Source organism: Terrapene carolina, unplaced genomic scaffold, assembly GCF_002925995.2.
Source record: "Terrapene carolina triunguis isolate 2854851 unplaced genomic scaffold, T_m_triunguis-2.0 Scaffold746, whole genome shotgun sequence".
Lineage (NCBI taxonomy): Eukaryota > Metazoa > Chordata > Testudines > Emydidae > Terrapene > Terrapene triunguis.
This window is the reverse complement of record NW_020665097.1, coordinates 2,438,060-2,445,168: the sequence shown is the minus strand read 5'-3', so window position 1 is coordinate 2,445,168 and position 7,109 is coordinate 2,438,060. Positions and strand designations below refer to the sequence as shown.

General features: G+C 51.1%; 1 protein-coding gene across 2 annotated transcripts in view; it reads right to left on the bottom strand.

Annotated features, from left to right (window-relative positions):
• ADGRL1 (adhesion G protein-coupled receptor L1) overlaps window positions 1-7,109 on the bottom strand; it is a 36,808-nt gene that overhangs the window by 22,102 nt on the left and 7,597 nt on the right. Inside the window, exon 2 of one of the 2 annotated variants that reach the window (XM_029913610.1) lies at window positions 4,497-4,511. The exons of the other annotated variant lie outside the window; for it this stretch is intronic. The gene's annotated coding sequence lies outside the window, so the exon portion shown is untranslated. The remainder of the gene's footprint in view (window positions 1-4,496; window positions 4,512-7,109) is intronic. 2 annotated transcript variants of the gene reach the window in all.

Below are 7,109 nucleotides of genomic sequence, written 5' to 3'. Positions count from 1 at the left end.
CACGCCCCTTTATCCCCATCTCCCTGCCTCTGTACCTACCCCTCTAACCAACCATCCCTACCTACCCCTGTACATGCCCCTTTATCCCCATCTCCCTGCCTCTCTACCTACCCCTCTAACCAACCATCCCTACCTACCCCTGTACATGCCCCTCTAACCAACTATCCCTACCTACCCCTGTACATGCCCCTCTAACCAACCATCCCTACCTACCCCTGTACACGCCCCTCTAACCACCTATCCTTATACACCCCCTACCTACCCTGTACACACCTTTCTAACCACCTATCCCCATACACCCCATAGCTATCCCTGTACACACCCTTCTATTCATCCATCCACAGACAGCCCCTACCTATCGCTGTATATGTCCCTCTATCCAGCCATGCCCATATTCCCCGCATATACCCCTCTACACATGCCTTTATTCATCCATCCCTATACACCCCCCACCTATCCCTACACCTATTCATCCATCCCCAGACTTCCCATCTATCCCTATCCCTGTACACTCCCCTCTATGTAAACCTATCCCGATACACCTCACCTCTCTATCCAGCCATCCTCATTCCCCTGCTCGCTCCATCCATCCCCACACACATCACCCCTCTACCTACACTCTATGGCCCCATTCACATAGTATCTGAGCACTGCACAATCATTAATAGATCGATCCTCACACTACACTTGTGAGAGGCAAGTGCTGCTATTTCTTAGTTTCTATTGTGGGTTTGTACAGCGCCTGGCACAATGGGGCCCTGGGCTGTGATTGGGGCACCTGGGTGCTATCACAACACAAAGCAGAGAGCCTGAGGGATTTGCCCCGTCACACAGGGAGTCTGGCGGGAGCTGACCCCAGATCTTGAGCCTCTAACCACTGGGCCACGTTTCCACCCTGGCACCCTTCTCCCCATGTGTTATGAGCAAGTCACCACTGACCCTTCTCTGTGCTCAGCTACAAACTCCCATTTAACTGGAGGATGGGGGAAAGCTGGGGAGATGAGAATCCATCTGCTCCAGACGACTCAGTGGGACGACCCCGATCCAGCTCCCCACGCCCCCCAAAGCGCAGAACATGGGGCTGAGGTCTGAGCTAACCTGCTCAAGGCCCCTCCCCCCCTGCATGGAATCATTACAGCCGGGGGGAGGCAGGTCCAGGCCCCATGCTGGGGGTGTCTCTCCCAGCACCCCCCCCCCCACACACACATACGCACATCCCTCCTGCATTAGCATGGACACACCGTCCATTGACCCCGATCTGTGTTACACACACACACACACACACACACGCACACGCGGGTCTCCAGCCGGGATCCGAGCCGGGGTTCCTCTGCCAGCACAGAAGGTCGTTATCGAGCCGGGGGGCGGAGCCTGGTAGGACGAGCTAGAGCGGGACGTGGGACCTTTCCGCCTGAACCTGTGAGCTCCAGCTGCGGGGACCCTCTGGGCTCCTCCTCATGCCCTTGGCAGCCCTAGGCCTTTCCCTGATCTCAGCCCCGCCTGCCCCCTGCGCTGCCCCAAAGGGGCTCCATCCAACCTGCCTAGTGCACTGCCCAGTTCCTGCCAGCCGGGGGCAGCAGAGAGACAGGGATGCAGGCCTGGGGGAAGAGGGGAGATGTTCCTGCCTTTGCCATCCCCTACCTGCCCCGAGGCCAGTGCTGGGGTTGTCCTCAGTTCCTGACGGCAGCCAGCCAGCGCTGGGTCCTCTGAACCAGGGGTAGGGGGGCAGTTCCGACGTGTTTGCACCTGCTCTGAAATTTGTCCCACGCCCACTCCCGTCTCAACCACCTGGTGCCACCCTCGGCCCATCTTTGCTGCCCAGCTTCCCCGGGCCTGGGGTAAACCCAGATCCGGAGCTAGGGGTAAATCCAGGCCAATGCTCTGAGAGTCGAGGGAGAGCTGCACTGGGTGATGCAATCAGAGAGTGTGTGCGCATGGGTACATATATGTGCTCCCATGTATGCGGGCATGTTTGCATGCGTGTTCCTATGTGTGTGCATGGCCATGAAAGGGGGTGGGCGCATCTGTGTTCACCTGTTGGCGTGTGCGTGTGTGTTCCCACGTTCATGCATGTTTACATATGTGTGCAGGGTCTCCTGTGTGCTGCGCATGCACGGCTGAGTACGTGTGTGCGGTTGCGTGCGTTGCCCTCTTGTGGCACAGACTACAGACGGATAAAGGATCGACAGCTAGTGCAAACCAGCAGAGTTGCTCTTTAGCGCGGGTGCTGGGGGGGGGGGGGGGGTTGGGCCATGCTGCTACTCAAGGATGGGGGCTCTAGCCCCAGCTGTGTGATCTGACCCCGTTCCTGTCCCGCTCTGGCTGATCACGAACTCCTCTCTGAGACTCACAGGTTCAGCCGGGCTGGCCCCATGGCCCAGGCTGGGGGTGGTGAGGTGGGATGGATGGAGGGCTCCTGGCGGGAGGAGGACGAGGAGAAACACATTGTTAAAGATGGGGTGAGGGGGGGTTAGCTGGTTTCTATCCCTCCTGGGCGCACAGGGGATGGGAGTGGGCTGTCCACGGTCTGAGGCAGCCAGGGCCGAAATGGACAAGGAAGCAATCAACTTAAAACAAACAAAAAAAGCCACATCAGGAAGGTTTTTAACGCCCCAGAACCATGGGATCCTTGCTGGACCTGTGGGAAAAAAGCATGTTTAGCCCCCCAGCAAAAATAAATATAGATCTGCCCCCGCCCTCCCCACCCCAGTGCATTTGGAAATACAACATAAGCCGAGAGAAAGAGAGAAAAACATGGATTGGAAAGAATCAAGCCTGGCTTTTTTTTTTTTTGCTGTTGTCTCTTGAGCAATTATCAATTTGTTAATTTACTGGCTTCCTACTGCTGCCTCTGACAGCCCCAATGCTCGTTAGAAAAATCTCGTTTTCTCCCTGCCGTTCCTGGTACTTACGTTAAACTAGAAACCTCCACAAAGGTCCAAGATGGTCAAATTAAAATATATATATATATATATATATATATAAAATCAATTGCATCCCCGCCCCTTCTGGCAATAACAGATCGAGTTAAAGACCATGAGTGCAGCTTTTGCTTAATTTAATTTCTTTTAACAGGCAGGAAAAAAATAAGAATCCCAAACCCTGGATTTATCGGAAGAAAAGAAATAAAGGAACAAAAAAAGAATAAAAAGAAATAACATAAAATTCCATATTAAAGTGGTTAGTAAAAACAAACAAAAACCAAACAAACATACCCAACAAATTACTATTGCTAGTGTTAAAAAGCTGGTCTATATATATATATATGTGTGTGTGTGTAGACATAAATATATATATAAACAAATCGGGGTTGGTTTTTTTAGTTGTGCGTCGTCTCGTTAGCAGAGCCTTCCAGGGGTTAACAGAGAGGACAAGCCGGGAGGAATGAGACAAAGTCAAAGAAAATGAAAGTGGGCACTTTAAACCGGGCTTTTACTAAAAGAACCCAAGAGGTTTAGGAGCTCCTGCTTGGGGTGTGGGAAAGAATTCTGAATCGGCACCATGGTAAAGCAGGTGCTTAACTTTAAGCATGTGCTTCTGTTCTAATGTCTGAAGTCTCCTTGTGTACTAATGATCAGTAATAATAAATACTACTACTATTAAAGAAATAAATTTCAGTGGGAGTGAAAGTCCCGTTGACTTCATGGGGATTCACGCACAGGGTCATGCGCTGTCCCAAACAGGGATAGCTGCATGCCCATGCTGAACCAATGTAAGCACCCAAATCCATGGATATGCACCCCTCCCTTGGCCAAACGCCTGGCCACGAAGGAGAGGGAGTCAAAAAGCGAATTTGCCGATTGAAATCAAATTGACGGAATTTTTTTTTTAAATCAATCAGTAAGCCCATCCGACCTGTCAGCTCCCTCCCCGCTCATATGAACCACGTTTTTTAAAATTCCGTGTTAAGGGAGGGGGGAAAGAAGGAATTAGGAAATAATAATCATAAAAAAGAGACAGAACCGAAATCAAGAGGAGAAAGAGAAAGCCGGTGACTGAGGTAGATACCCGACTGGTTGCCATGGAAACATGAATAGAGGAGCAGAGAAACTCAGTTGAATGATTAAAAAAAGACGGAGAGGAAGCCCCCATGACTAGTTCCCCTGAAGGAGGTAAAAAGTCGAGCAGACATTAATGGTTGCCCCCCCCCAGCCCCCCACGAGCAGACGAGCCAAGGAATCATGGATCAGACTTTGGATTCCAGTTTGGTTACAAAAATCCTTTCCAGATTGGAGCTGGTGGCTTGTATTTTGCATCGGGCAGGTGGCGAAAGGGGCCTGTATTTTAGCTAGGGAGGCCAATTGGAATTAACAAGACCAGAGAGAGAAAATTGGGGGGGGGGGGATGGGGAGAGGGAAGGTTCTGGGAGGAAAAAGGTAAGTTAGGAAAAGAGGGATCGGGGTAGGATCAGAGGAGACGGAATTCACATTTAATATGGCCACAGAGAATATAACAAGGTGTTAGGTTTAGGGGGTCAGTGGTAATGTTCTGTTTACCTTTTTGTTCCACTTCTACTTTAAGCATCGGAAGAAAGAAGAAAAAAAATAGATTGAAAAAAAAAAAGTGCAAGGAAAGAAGAAAAAAAAAGAGAGAAGAGATTAAATTGCTTTTCCCCCCCGCCCCAAAGAAACCTTTGCTTTATCGCAACTTTTTCCGCCCCACCCTTCCGACCCCCATTTTTTCAGAGCCCACCCCCGCCCTTTTTAATTGTTAAAATTGTTGCTTGTTTTAGGCAAAGAGAGAGAGAAAAACGTGTGTTGGATTTTTGTTGGAGGATTTTATAAATCAGGTTTGATTTGTTTTTAGGATTCAATGGTTTTTTTGCTCCAGCAGCGACGCCCTTGGAAAGAGAAACATCAAGAACCCCCCCCCCCCTCCGCCCAATGCAAATAATAAAATAATAAGAAATGTTGCAACAACCCAAAATTATAAGAATTAAATAAAAAAACCAAATGCAAAACTCTGAGCACCCCAGGAACAGAAAGGACAGTAGGAAATAGATAGGGATGGACAGATGGATGGTTGTGTATGGGGATAGATAGATAGATAGATGTGTATGGGGTTAGGCAGTTGGATAGAGTGGGTATATGGGGATAGACAGGTAGATAGATAGAGGAGGTGTATGGGAATAGACAGATTGATCGATCAGTCAAAGGAACCAGGATTCTGGGATCTCAGCTGAACTAAGAGGCCCAGGTGGCCCGTAGACATCCGCCCCCACCCTCAACTGCTGATCTTCTGCTGCTTAGCTTCAAGCTGACACCAATCCTCTCTTGTCAATATCAGCCCACTCATCACCCTAGATCTAAATGGGTGTATTCCCTGGTCTGGGTCACGCAGGAGGTCTGAGCAGATGATCAGATCTAATCTATCTATCTATCCCCATACACCCATCATCTATCTATCTATCTATCTATCCCCATACACCCATCTATCTATCTATCTATCTATCTATCTATCTATCCCATAAGAACAACCATGCTGGGTCAGCCCAATGGTCCAGCTAGCCCAGTGTCCTGTCTTCTGAGAGAGGCTGGTTCCAGATGCTTCAAAGGGAACTAACAGAACAGGGCAATTATCAAGTGACTCATCCCTGTCATCCAGTCCCAACTTCTGGCCATCAAAAGCTTACTTTAGAGACACCCAGAGCACGGGGCTGCGTCCCTGACTAGCTTGGCTAATAGCCATTGATGGACCTATCCTCCAGGGACACCTCCAACCGATTTGGCCTTCCCAACAGCCGCAGCAGCATGTTCCACAGACTGACCGTGCGGTGCTTGCAGAAGTACTTAAGGTTGTTTTAAACCTGCTGCCTGTTCATTTCATCGGGTGAGCCCTGGCTTTTGTGCTAGGTGAAGGGGTCAATAACACTTCCCGAGTCACTGTCTCCACACCAGCCATGATTTTACAGCCCTCTATCACGTGCCCCCGTAGTCGTCTCTTTTGTAAGCTGAACGCTCCCAATGCTTTTACTTTCTTCTCGTACGGAAGCTGTTCCATCCCCCTGATCAATTTTGTTGCCTTTCTCTGTACTTTTTCCAGTCCTAATATATCTTTTTTTGCGATGGGGCGACCGGAACTGCAGGGAATAGTCAAGATGTGGGGGCACCGTGGATTATACACCTCTCTCTCTCTCCGTACACCCCCACTGCCTATCTATCTATCCTCACCCACCCCGCCCCCATTCAGCTGTCTATAAAGATGTATTTTTAACATGCTACTCAGCACAGTTCCTAGGCATAGACCCATCACACCCCTAAGTCCCTGTCCCAAAGCTCCCCCCTGTCTCTCACTCCCAGACGCGCTGGGGATCCAGGCTCCCTTTCTCATCGCCTTTGAAAGCGCCTACCCCACTGAGGCAAACCCTCTGTGCTCTGTAAACTAGGATTGTTTCTGTCATGATTGATGGGCCTGCTCCCCTATCCCCTGCCCCCTCCCAGGCCCCACTGCACCTCGACCACACTCCATCTGCTCCTTGCTCTCTGATGCCTCCACCCTGTGACGATAATCCCTGGTCAGCGTCCTAACCCCCCCTCCCCCGCCCGTATACCGGTGGGGAAACTGAGGCACAGAGCAGGGAAGCAACTCCTTCCAGCTCACCCAGAAGAGCCAGAAATAGAGCCCAGCTCTTCTGCGTCTCAGTGCAGTGCTCTCGCCACTAGACCACGCTGCCCTCTTGATCCTGTTAGCAGTGGACTGGTGCCCTCCTAGCTCAGAGCCCTCCAATGTCTGCTTGGTCCATTGAAGAGCTCGGGGAAGCAGCACACAGCTCCACCGAGATCCAGGGGGCAGTGTGAGCGGCACCGGTCATGGTGCAATGCCGAGAGCTCTGGCTACGACTAAATACAAATGACTTTGTTTTTTACCTACACTTTGAACGGAAACTTCCTCCTCTGCGGGGGTGGGGGCGGGGGCTGGCTTCAATCTGCCCCCAGGGCTGCTCTGGGGGGCAGGGAATGGGACAGGAGGCCTTTCCTCTCTAGGGGGCGCCGGCTCTGATCCGACCCCAGGGCAGAGGACTGGCTGGCTCAGGGGGGCAGGGAATGGAACACGGGGCCTTTGCTCTCTAGGGGGCGCCGGCTCTGATCCGACCCCAGGGCAGGGGACTG